General features: G+C 32.8%; 1 protein-coding gene and 1 long non-coding RNA gene across 2 annotated transcripts in view; both read left to right on the top strand.

Moving 5' to 3' along the window:
- LOC122633657 (tRNA dimethylallyltransferase) overlaps positions 1 to 12,135 on the top strand; it is a 103,684-nt gene that overhangs the window by 2,872 nt on the left and 88,677 nt on the right. The window lies entirely within an intron of this gene.
- LOC122633672 lies at positions 6,937 to 8,379 on the top strand. The gene is made up of 2 exons (XR_006328166.1): positions 6,937 to 7,750; positions 8,065 to 8,379. It is a non-coding gene; the product is annotated as an uncharacterized LOC122633672 (long non-coding RNA).

The raw sequence follows: 12,135 nt of genomic DNA, 5'->3' as shown, positions 1-12,135 counted from the left end.
TTTTTTTTTCTTTTATCATTTCTTTTTTTTTCGTTCACGTGATACTACGAGTATCTCGTATCGGATATGGCTCACTTTAAAAACGACGAGAAAAATTACGGATGAAATTCTCGCACGTCGATATAGTGTATAGATTTTTCTTGATTGTCGGGTATTTGTGCAACATAATACTTTAATTTTTCTACGTATGGTATCACTTTCACTGGTGGCATTTGAAGGGCTTCTAGCTCGTCTCTACCACATCGTCCTCGACTTCTTTTATTTTCCTTCAACTTGTCGTTTTCCGAACTGTCGACATGTAATACGAGGATATGTTGAAAGCTGAACGTTACTAGGAAATTATTGTAATGAACGATTTGACATAGTCGATGACGTATTTAAGAACGATTGCGAATAATAGTGTATAAGTTACACGCGCGTTATCAAAGCCAAATTCGCATTAAATCATACGTAAATGTGGGATACATTATATACATATACATACATACATACATATATATATATATATATATATATATATATATATATATAATTCAGATAATAAAAATTCGTTCATCTATCATATTTAGAAAGTTATGAAAATTTAATTGACTTTCTTTTTCTTTCTTTCTTTTTTTTTTTTTATCGAAATACAAACAGATAGATGATTATAAACATTGTTTAATATTAAATCTGGAATTAGAGAAGTTTGTTAAAAAAGATCTACTTTTGACTTTTTTAATTACTTTTTAGAGATACGTATTTTAAGTTGATATTTAATAAAAAAAAAATATATATATATATATAAACGTTTAATTTTTCACACGATTATTTTTCTAATGACGATGTTGCGTTCGTTCGTTCGCTCGATCACGGGCGCACGTAAAGCACGAGTTTATTCGCCTGCATAAATCACGTGTTCTTTCGAAATCAGAGCAGAATCTTCGTGTAGAAGTCGTTTCTCTTGGGCACGACCATGCGATCGCTCTTCTTCTGATCGTACGTGTGTACATAAGTATAACGAAAGGAGGAGGAGGAGGAGGCCACGTGTACTTTTTTCGTCTACCCACACGCGCGCCGAAAAAAGATATCTCTGCAAATTTCCGCGCGGGCAAAACGCCACGCCCGAAAACGTTGCCTTCTATTTCTTTTTCCTCTTTTAATTTTTTCTCCCACGTGAAAAAATGTTGACCACCCGGTCAGATTGGCAGGACAAAATTTAACTTGACCAATTGTTGTCACTGATATATGAAATTCTATATTTTCTCATTAATATTATTTTGTATCGTTATCTTCATACGTAGCTATGTGATATATATTTATTATAGTAACGAAAAAATGTAGAATTTCGTTTTATATTATCTATTTTGTATTATTCGTTTTGTACATTGAAATATCTATGAAACATCCCTCCTCCCTCTCTGCCTCTTTGTGTGCATGTAACATAAAATAACAACGTAACATATGTTATATTAACAAGCAATGATAATAATTCTTTAGCACGAGATGTCCTTCTCACGATTATGATTTCATCGAAGTATATTTTTGAAATTTGTTTTTTGCTGTTACTAACGACGTATGATATTCGTACGTATTATTAAAATGTAAGTATTCTGTATATATCTATATCATAATTGAATCGTAATCATATGAAAAAGGTATTTTGTATTAAGACATTGAAATTGTCTGTTATTGCTAATAATATAAAAATTACAGACAGTCTATATAATTTTTTATTTAGTAAAATTGTCGTTAGAATATTTCCTAGAATTCTCATTTAATTTTCGTCTTTCCCTTTTTTTTTCTTTTTTATTATTAAGGCGGACACTCTTCTTGCAAGACAGCAGACGCCCCTGACAAGAATCTCTCATGGGGATGCTTAGACTGGCAAAACGTGATTTTGAGAGCTGCGATAAATTGAATTATGTTCTTTGGAAGGAGAAAAAATGTTGGCTGAGGAAAACATACGTTGAGATAATATTTGTAAATTAATTTTTCGCGATAAAAAGGATAGGAATTCGATATGGAAAAATTGATAATATTTAGACGTTAACTAGAGATGAGTATTGCGAAAGAATAGTTTTTTTATCAGATCGAATGGAATCTTTTCTCTTCGAAAGAATTCGTGAAATAGTATTTTATCCGAGTCTGTCTAGCCAACAGACTATAAACGATCGTGCGTAGTAGTAGTACGCATGGAATATTCAACGCGTAGAATTTTAATGTCGCGCTGAAGTTTCCTAGAAGATCGTACGACGTCATGGTACTATTTTCTCAACAGGAGATTCGTTCTTTCGTAATTTTAATTCGTCGATCTTTTCATTATCTACGATATAAATTCCATATTTTAAGCAATTTTTTTTTTCTTCCAACATTTCCTCTTATTAATCGTCTGACCATTTAAATTTTTGGAAAGGACGATTGATACTCGGTATATATATATATATTCTTTCCTAACGAATCTATGAAATTATAGTTAAGAAATTGTTAGGTAATATGAAAAAAGTGTTCGTGATATTAATTACGATAGACCTAAGGTATATTATTGATTTCATCTGTTACATTTATCGTGAAATTTTTACAACCTAGTGAAAATTACGTAGATCAAATGGGCCTCGATCAAATCAAGATCGAGAGAGAATGAGAAAAATAGAATGAGAGACAGAGAGAGAGAGAGAGAGAGAGAGAGAAAGAGAAAGAGAGTATATGTGAGAGAAAAAGAGAGAGAAAGAGAAGGAAATAGACATGAGAAAGTGAACGTTGGCGCGAAACCTTCTATTAAATACGCGCCGCGGGAGTTTAGCAGTGTTCGCGTAAGGGAGCATGAAAAGATAACAATTAGTTAACAATTTGTGGAACGGGCAAGCGTCGTAGTTCGCATAGTGGTATCTCGTTTTCTAGCTGGTACCGATAGAAACGGGTAATTGCTGGCGGTTATAATAATATTAACCGGTAAGGATCTCTTTTACATCGCCTCTCCTCGTGGAAAATGGAGCGTCACGATTAGATACTCGATCTTTAATAGATATTCTACATACATGACGCGATAGATAGTAATAGCACGAAAAAACGAGAAAATCGAAGAGAAGGCTGCTGGGTGGATAACGATCCAATAAACTCTAACATTCTTTTACTTTCATGTAGTGGGTCGAGTCGAACACCCACGACGAGCAAATAGTTCTTTTTTCTTTTTCTTTTTTCTTTTTTCTTTTTTTTTTTTTTTTACGATAAGCGAATAAATTTAGTTTAATTTTATAGCCGCGATCGGCTGAAAAGAAAAAGGAGAGATAATTTGATCGAATAAATTTTAATACTTCCTTCTTTCTTTTTCTTTTTTTGTTTTTTTTTTGTTTTTTTTTTTTCGGCAGACAAATCGAAATAACTTTTCGATTTTATTTTTACGTTAAACCTCTATAGCGTCATATAACTTTCAAGTCACACGTTCATATATCTGTATTTTTTTTTGATTTTATTTTATTATTTCGTCATAAAAGCATCACGGTTCGTTCATATCTCGAAAGTTAATGTTTACTAAGTACACACATACACACATATACGTATATATGTGTTATTTATATTAAAGTACATATGTATAGGTATATAGAATGTCTCAGTTATGTTGAACGTCTAAATTATTTCTATCGCTTTTGAAAATAAGAAAAAATGACTAAGAGGAGTTTATGTAGCTTCAGGGCGTGCATCTGGCGATGATAAAAAATATCCCCTCAAGATCATTTTGAATGCCATTTCAAGGTCATCATCATTTTCTTTTTTTTTTCTTTCTTTTTCATATTAACATCTGTTCTTTATAACGTGGCGTTGTAATAGACATCAATCTAGTGACCTATGATACTATGACCTTCGCGTGACCTTACAAAAAAAAAAAAATTCACGAAAGATGGACATCTGATGCATTGCGTGAAGTCGAACTTCTGTCATATTGAAACCGCATTCGATCTCTTTGATAAAATGTCTTTTAACAGTCTAGGTAGCTCATAGGTTAAACAATTTGTATATTTAAATTGTTATCGACAAAAAATGATTTAATAATTATACGAATTATTTGCATCTACTACTTAGTATAGTGCAATATTATTAAAATATAAGATAATTGTTATACTTTGAGTTTTACTTTAAGTTTTTCACATAAGAACATTTTTTGTTCGACAAAAAACGATTGATTTGTAAAGAGTTAACTTTATTAAAGTTTCTTATTAAGAGTCCAGAAACAGATGATTCATTCGTTTTTATATTTTCGCACTTATGTAGTATTTATAATTTTCTTGCGTTTAGTTTGCTTTTTTTTTCTTCGAGCGAGAAAAGAAAGAAACAAAAATTTTCCGATCGACAAAGTATTCTTCTTCTCCGACCTTGGCACAATGACGCGCACGAAGAGAAAATATTTGATTATGAAAATTCATGGACATTAATGTTCTGTTGCGAAGCATTCCGTGTACTTACTCGCGAAATGTGTTCTGTAGTACGATACTTATTAACGTACACGCATACTTAATTTTTTTTCTTTCTTTATCGATAAGACAATGTAACTCTCACTGAGTTTCTCAATGTCTCTCTCTCTCTCTCTCTCTCTCTCTCTCTCTCTCTCTCTCTCTCTCTCTCTCTCTCTCTCTCTCTCTCTCTCTCTCTCTCTCTCTCTCTCTTTCTCTCTCTTTTGTGAATCAATCAATGTTATTTCTGAGACAGCAGATATTTTATAATAAGGAGTGATAACAAAAAGTAAAAAAAAAAAAAAATTAATTCTCCGTAATTTAATTTTTTTTTTATTATTCAAACACAAATAATGTAATGTAAAATTTATACCAAGTATAACAGTATTGATATGTGAATGACGATTAATTTTGTGATCGAAAAAAAAAAAAGAAAAGAAAGAAAGAAAATGAAATAAGATATATGAACGTGTTCAATTTCGTAGTTAGATTGCATTATAGAGGATTAAAAAAGAATTAACGAAAAATGATAGAGTGGATTATATAGAGCTGTATCGATCTTTTCTTTCATTAATTTTCCAACATTTTTTCTTCTGTCGAATATATCAGCAATCTGAAAACGATTGGAGGTTTGTAGAAAGCGTATGATTCGTTGCTACTTTAAATAGACGAACAGATATATCTGTTCGATAATTAACTAAATGAGTACGTGTCATTCTCGCTTTCGATCGACAACGTGGTCAACGCATGAGGAGTAGGAGTAATAGGAATGTGGAGTAAAGAAAAAGAAAAAAAAAGAAAAAAGAAAAAAGAAAAATGTTGGGGCGCGTGCGCGCACACACCGGTCCTTTCGTTGCCCTTTAAATTCTCGCCTATCCAGGGGCGTGTCAATGTGATAGTGGAATGTTGAAGGACCCTGAGGGCACGTTTCGTTAAGACGGTCACGTGCTATTATTACTGTTGTTTCTATCTCTCTAATTTCGTTTCTATTTGTTCTGGAGCAAAAGGAAGCAACCATGATGGTCGTTGAATTCGAAATAGTTGACCTAATATTTATCGAAGGATTCGTCATATCGAAATTTCGCTATTATGTACTTTAATGTTCCTACGCGTTAAATGAAAATTATAATTTATATATATATATATATATATATCTTTTTCTTGATATATCGTTCTCGAAGTGTGTTGTCCAAATTTTGCGAACGTGTTCTATTAACGCTAAAGAAAGAATAAGTTTGTATAAACGTAGGTCCGGAATCGTTTCTTATCCAGGTTACAGTGCACGTTGGTATTCGTAAATCATTATGATCATTGGAATAGTTCGTTATACAGTGTATACAAGAGAGTTTGTGTGTTTGTACAGCTTAGTATTACAAAGACCATGTATCTTCTGTACTCAAACGCTGAGATGAGAGACATCTATTTCATGCATGAACTAGCAAATGGAAATAGCCGCATATGTGTAGCGCAGCGTCTTTATCGAGAATCTTATCCAGACCGACGATGTCCAAGAAAGTATACGTTTGTGGTTATTTATCAGCGCTTTGGAGAGACAGGATGCTTTCAGCTTCGCATCGTTGATAGAGGCCATGAAAGGTATGTTCGAACACCCCAGGTTAAAGAGCAGGTGTTTGGCAGGATCTCGGAAGAAGTGGGAAGGTCTATATGACAGATAATCGGTGATATTGCTGTCTCACATAAGAGTTTGTGGAGAGTTTCACGGGAATAGCTTCTCTCTGTCCATATCATATGCAACGGGTGCAGGCGTTTTCACCAGCTGACTACATACCCTCCACGAGTCATGTTTCGTGGCCGATATTTGCAACGATGCATTATAGACCTCATTTTCAGCAGCTTCATCTGCTTTTCGCAGAGATTAGGGAAAGTTCACGCGCGATGCCGTTGTGAATTATCAACGTTCGTAATAATATTCATAAACGGAGAGAAGCAAATCCACTATGCTATTTCACAGTCACGGGATCGGGAGTAGTTTTCGTGGAACGTCTGGACTGGCATCGTTGGCGAGTATCTAATTGGACCGTGGTTTCTGCCGCGTAGGCTGAGTTGTGCCAATTATAGGCAATTTCTAGAAAACACGTAACCTACGTTACCAGACGATGTTCTATTACAGACGCGTCGTCAAATGCGGTTCGTGCATGATGGGCCTTCCGTTCATTTTAGTCACACTACCATGGACTATCTTGATCAACGGTACTTTGGTCGTTGGATTGGTAGAAGAAGATCCATTGCTTTGCCTGCACGTTTTCCGGACCTCAATCCCCTACATTTTTTTTTTCTTTGGGCATACCTCAAACAACTTGTTTATGCCACACTGGTCCCTAACGTAGACATTCTACGTGACCGTATTCTGTATGGATGTCATCGCATTTGGAATACTGTCGAGATTCTTGTTCGGCAGAACATGAGGCGACGTATTGATGCTGAAGCAGGCCATTTTCAACATTTGCTGCGGTCAACAGATATGACGAGTGAAGGACTTTAATACAGATATGAAACGTTTCTGAATCTGGTTTAGCCTTCAAGCGTTTTTGAATCGTTCTGGTTTATATTGAAATTATTTCTTCCACAGAGTTACATAGTAAAATAGACTCTTAAAATTTAACCAAATATTTTAGAAATATTCTAGATACAGGTTGTAAAAATACTGGTGCATTCAAACGTTGGGTTATGATGAAGGAGGTCATTATATTTATATCGAAGATAAGAATCACTACTCTATTTAACAGTTTTCATAACTATCAAATAGAACATGAGTAATTCAATCGATATTACAAATTCGGATATAATTCTATTCTGACGTATACTCGTATGTTCATTATGTAATTGATATTTTAAATGAAACTCCAAGATTTTCTAGGACTTAGTTTACAGGATAATATCATCGTGACAATAGCTGACAATGACTTGTTCATGCTGTAAGTATTTTTCTGAAGTTGAAAATAATTTCTCAAACATTTTCCTTAGTATTGATATAATCTCTTTCGTATTTTTAAGGGATCATATCCATCTAGAAATTTTGTTTTCGCATTTTTCAAAAATTTCCAATTTTAAGAATATATCTCGAAAATTTCAAATCGATATTTCTAAAAATATGTGTAAAACGAAGTTATAGAATTCGATCATCTATGATCTTATCGTGAATAGCTCAATAGGTAAATGTTTCGAATACTTTTTGTAAAATATTATTGTTTCGAAGTGTTGAAATAAAAAAAGATATCGGACGGAAATAATTGAGAACAAATAGAGGGACCAATTGAAGGATCACTTAGAGTGGATACTCTATATCTGTGGTCTCGATGAAGGTAAAGTTAAAAAATTTTTACTTAACGATAATAGAACTGTAGGTTCAAGTTAAAAATTTTTCACTTAACGATAATAGAACCGTAGAAGCTTCAAATGAATTTTTCTAAAAATATTGTTTTTGTAGCTGGTGGATATTATATCTGGAAAACTATCCGATAGATTGTTTTTAAATTTAAAGATCGTTGAGGATCTTACATTTTTTAAAAATCGATCTTCGTTTTTTAAAAATAACATAAAAACGACAACTTTTTCGTACGTGTGATTCGTGAATTTGTTTTGAACCTGACTAAATCATTTGGTTTTTTGATTTTAGATGGACCGTTTCAATTGGAGAGTGTCTACTTTCGAAGATCTCGAAAAATATTTATCAACTGATGATGGCCATGTTATTTTTATACGGTCCGATTAGATATTCGATATTGGTCGATATTTTTTGATGAGTTGTTTTTAATGTTTTCAATACATATATTTTTGAGTAAAAAAAAAAAAAAGAAAATCATTTTATTTTCGTCCATCGTTTTTGAGAAAAAAGATTTCGAATTTCGAGTAGGTAGTTACTTAACGGAAATACTTGTGTCCAATTTGACGTTCACTATTACTTACTTAATTAAATAACATCGTTAATTAATTAAATAGCGTTATAATTCCTATCTTATATTTGAGTCCTTTTGAAGTACTCTTTTCTTTCCTAAGGCACATTTTTACACCCTCTTTCTCTCATATACACACATACATTGTGTGTAGAAAGGGAATTTACTTTTTTATAAACGTGTTCTAATTTAATTTAAATCATGATTATAATTTGGAAATAGATTATATATCATATAATATTAATATATTAAATTTATCAGATGCTATAATAATAATAAATATTTTCTAATAAATGTATTATATATGTATTAGATATATTTTATATAATTTATCTACATCTACTTTTTTCTTATAAGTATATAAATGCTTCAAAATTGATAAAGATAATACAGATTTCATATCGATGGATGATTCAACATCATTGATTCGATATTCGAAATTAACAAACAATTTTCTTTTTTTTTTTTTCATCAATTTGTTTATTTTACTTGTAATAGAAAAGATCGATGTTGAATATAATCGCAGACTATATTTGCAGAATTTCCGTCTAAGTTGTTTCCGCGTTATTTGTGGTGCCCGTTTACTACTTAATAATTAGTTACACTGGCAAAAAAGCCATGTCGATCATGATCGAAAGAGAAAGAGAGATCGACTTTCGATGAAGTAACTTCACGAGTGGTCTCACTGCGCGTAAGAAAAATGATCTATCTATCTGTAACCACTTGATCTGAAACGATCGAATAATCAACATAATACTCGTTGCTACGGTGAACGATTTAAAGAGCTCGAACGGACCAGAAATGATCGATCACTTTTATCGGTCGATCATTAAGAGATTCCGGAGAGACGTTGACCACGAGATTTATAGATTTATCTGACTTTGTAGTTAATACATTGTAATATTTTTAAAACGATAGGTTTGATGTCTCTTTTTAACATACAAACGTTATCCTTCGTTACTCTTAACGTTCTTTATATAACTTTCATTTTATATTTTCTCGAATATTTTCGTAGGAAGCCTAATATTTTTTGTCGAAGTTTCCTTGCCCTTTCTCGTTATTATGTTTCGATCCTTTTGTACAGCGTTCGCTCGAATTACGGTAAAAATCGAACTCAGCTGGTCACACGAGAGGTACTCGGAGGCAACCAACCGGTTTTAAATCCACGCTCCGATGACGCGAATTTACGATGTTCTTCGTCGACATGGTCCTTAAGAGACTCGACTCGAATGCCTATGCCAGACTCGCTGACTCGCCTCGATCTTGTCTTTTAAAAAAATATAGTTGGAGTTTGCTATATTTTACCACTCGCACTACTACCAACTAACGTTCTCTCGCTATTCGATCGTTATCTGACGACGATTTCTCATAGATTTTCAAAGTTGACGACAATCGATAACAAAATCATCTCGAAGTTATATCGATGAAAATCGAACAGCTGTTACGATCTTACATTTATCGATCGTTCCTATTCGAAAGAAAAACAGAGTTTATCTCGTCCTTGATTTTTATTTCAAAAACTATTTATCACATTATTCCGAACAAGGAAATCGGAGGAAATTACTTACACCTTCGTTTATCGGAAAAGCAAACGATAAAAATTCATGAACATGGTCGATATATTCTCTACTATCGCTTCTAATGATACATCGATTGCTCGATTTATCGGCTTTATTTTCTCTGGATACTTGCTCGTATCGATTTGAGCAAGCTTCGATTCCGTAAGCAGTTCTCTCTTCTTGCAGAATCCTAGTGTCAAAGGACAAAAAATATCCTGGAAGACGTTTGCAAATTTTCAATTCACAAATCATTTAATTTTCGCTTCTTCTCGGTTCATTCGTTCTGCATCTCATAAGAGGAAATCCGTAGAAACGTCTACATAAATGTTTCTTAGGATGAATACGTGATAAATAGGGAAATCACAAGAAACATTGTAGATGGAAAATACGTTTCTTAAGATTTTCGATAAAAGAATACATAATGTACTCGATCGCGTTCAGAATAACTATATTCATATTTTATCGGTTATGGCATGTAATTACGTTAGCGGAAACTTCGTATTCTAATGTTCCTCTTCTTGGTATCAGTTTCGTGCCAAGCTCGTTAAGTTTAAACAGGTTAACTCATCAGATAAACATTATTATTGTGATTTCGATGATGTATGTAGTAGTGTAACGTAAGAAACTGTCGGTTTTAACCTTCATTCATGCATGAATTTATACATTCATTGAACGTATATATCGATGTCGCTAAAAGAAGGCGACTCGCCTTGACTCTGAGGTTTCTAATCTTGCTTCGGCAGTATTATTGTGTTCGTTGCGAATATTAGTACGTTTACGATTCCCTGATTTTTTCTTTTTTTTTCTTCTTTTTTTTTAACATTATCGTTGTTATGCAATCGAACGTTTTTGTTTCAATTTTGTATTTCTTTTTTTTTTTTAATTATTACGATTAACACTATACGCTATTAAACGTTATACTAACTTAAACGTTTCTCTTTAATTGTTCTAATCTGAATACGTTTTTATAAAAAGAAAAAAGAAAGAAATTAGAAATTCGTTCGACTTTTACGTACGATTTACGATTAGATCGATTTTTCTGCATGAATATAGTTAGTAAGACGATACGTGAACCGATTCGTAATAATTTTCTAAGATATGCAATTACGAAAGAGTCTCGACATCAATTGCATTGGTTTGAAAGGAAATGAGAAGAACGCGTCATCAGTTTGAAATCACATCGCATTCCAAGAAGAGCTTATTGTACGCTTATGATTAACGGCATAACGAGTTAGAATTCATTGCTACTTTGTACATGCTCAATGGCATTTTTATTCTTTTTTTCTTTCTTTTTTTTTTTTTTATCGCGTCTCGCGATTAGAATGTCGACTTACATAACCCCGCAAATCTCAACGTTACGTGATAACAACGTAATAACACGTGTAATCACAGCGACGCTTTTGAGTTCTCGGGAAAAAGTTCGCGTGGAGAGTAAAACAAAGTGCAACTGTATCTCTTTGTCTTTATTTCTTGCTCCCTCTTTTTTTTTATGCCTCCGTTACGTTTTCGTCGTTACGCCGAGATAAGCGTGCTGATTCATCAGCAATAGCAATTGCTTGGCGCCGGCTTTCGTCTCGTGGTTTTTCCGTAACGAGAAAAGACGTAAGAGCTCGAAAGAACGTGCAAGTGCTAATTCGATCTTCCTTGAGACTTCGTTAAGTCTTGCTTACGTGAAGTGTCTTCGAGAACTTCACGTTTCCTTAGAACTTCACGGTGTGGCATGCATTTTTATATGTATTTTTATTTTTCACGAGAAGGACTTTATTTTTCGATAGAAACGTTCTTACAACATTGTTCCATGTAAAATAATTAACGTCGGTAAAATAATGTACTCCTTATGATTTATTTTTAATAAGAAATTTAGATAAATGAACGAGAGATAAATGAATGATCGAGACAAATTTAATAAAAAGGAAAACAAAAAATAAGGATATACATATATATATATATATATTTGTGTGTGTATTTGTACTTTTAATTTCAGCAAATTAAGTATTCAAAGTAATGAAAATTTCGATATCATTAGATACGACAAACGTTTCGTATTCATCGAATAATTTATAATACTATATATATATAATACTATATATATAAAAGAAATATATATATATATATGTATATATGTACATATATGTATTCGTACGTTTAACTTCAGCAAATTAAGTATTCAAAGTAATGAAAATTTCAATATCATTCGACACAACAAACATTTCGTATCGATCGAATAAGTTATAA

The sequence above is a fragment of the Vespula pensylvanica genome, chromosome 1, assembly GCF_014466175.1.
Source record: "Vespula pensylvanica isolate Volc-1 chromosome 1, ASM1446617v1, whole genome shotgun sequence".
NCBI lineage: Eukaryota > Metazoa > Arthropoda > Insecta > Hymenoptera > Vespidae > Vespula > Vespula pensylvanica.
This window is presented reverse-complemented; position numbering and strand designations above follow the sequence as displayed.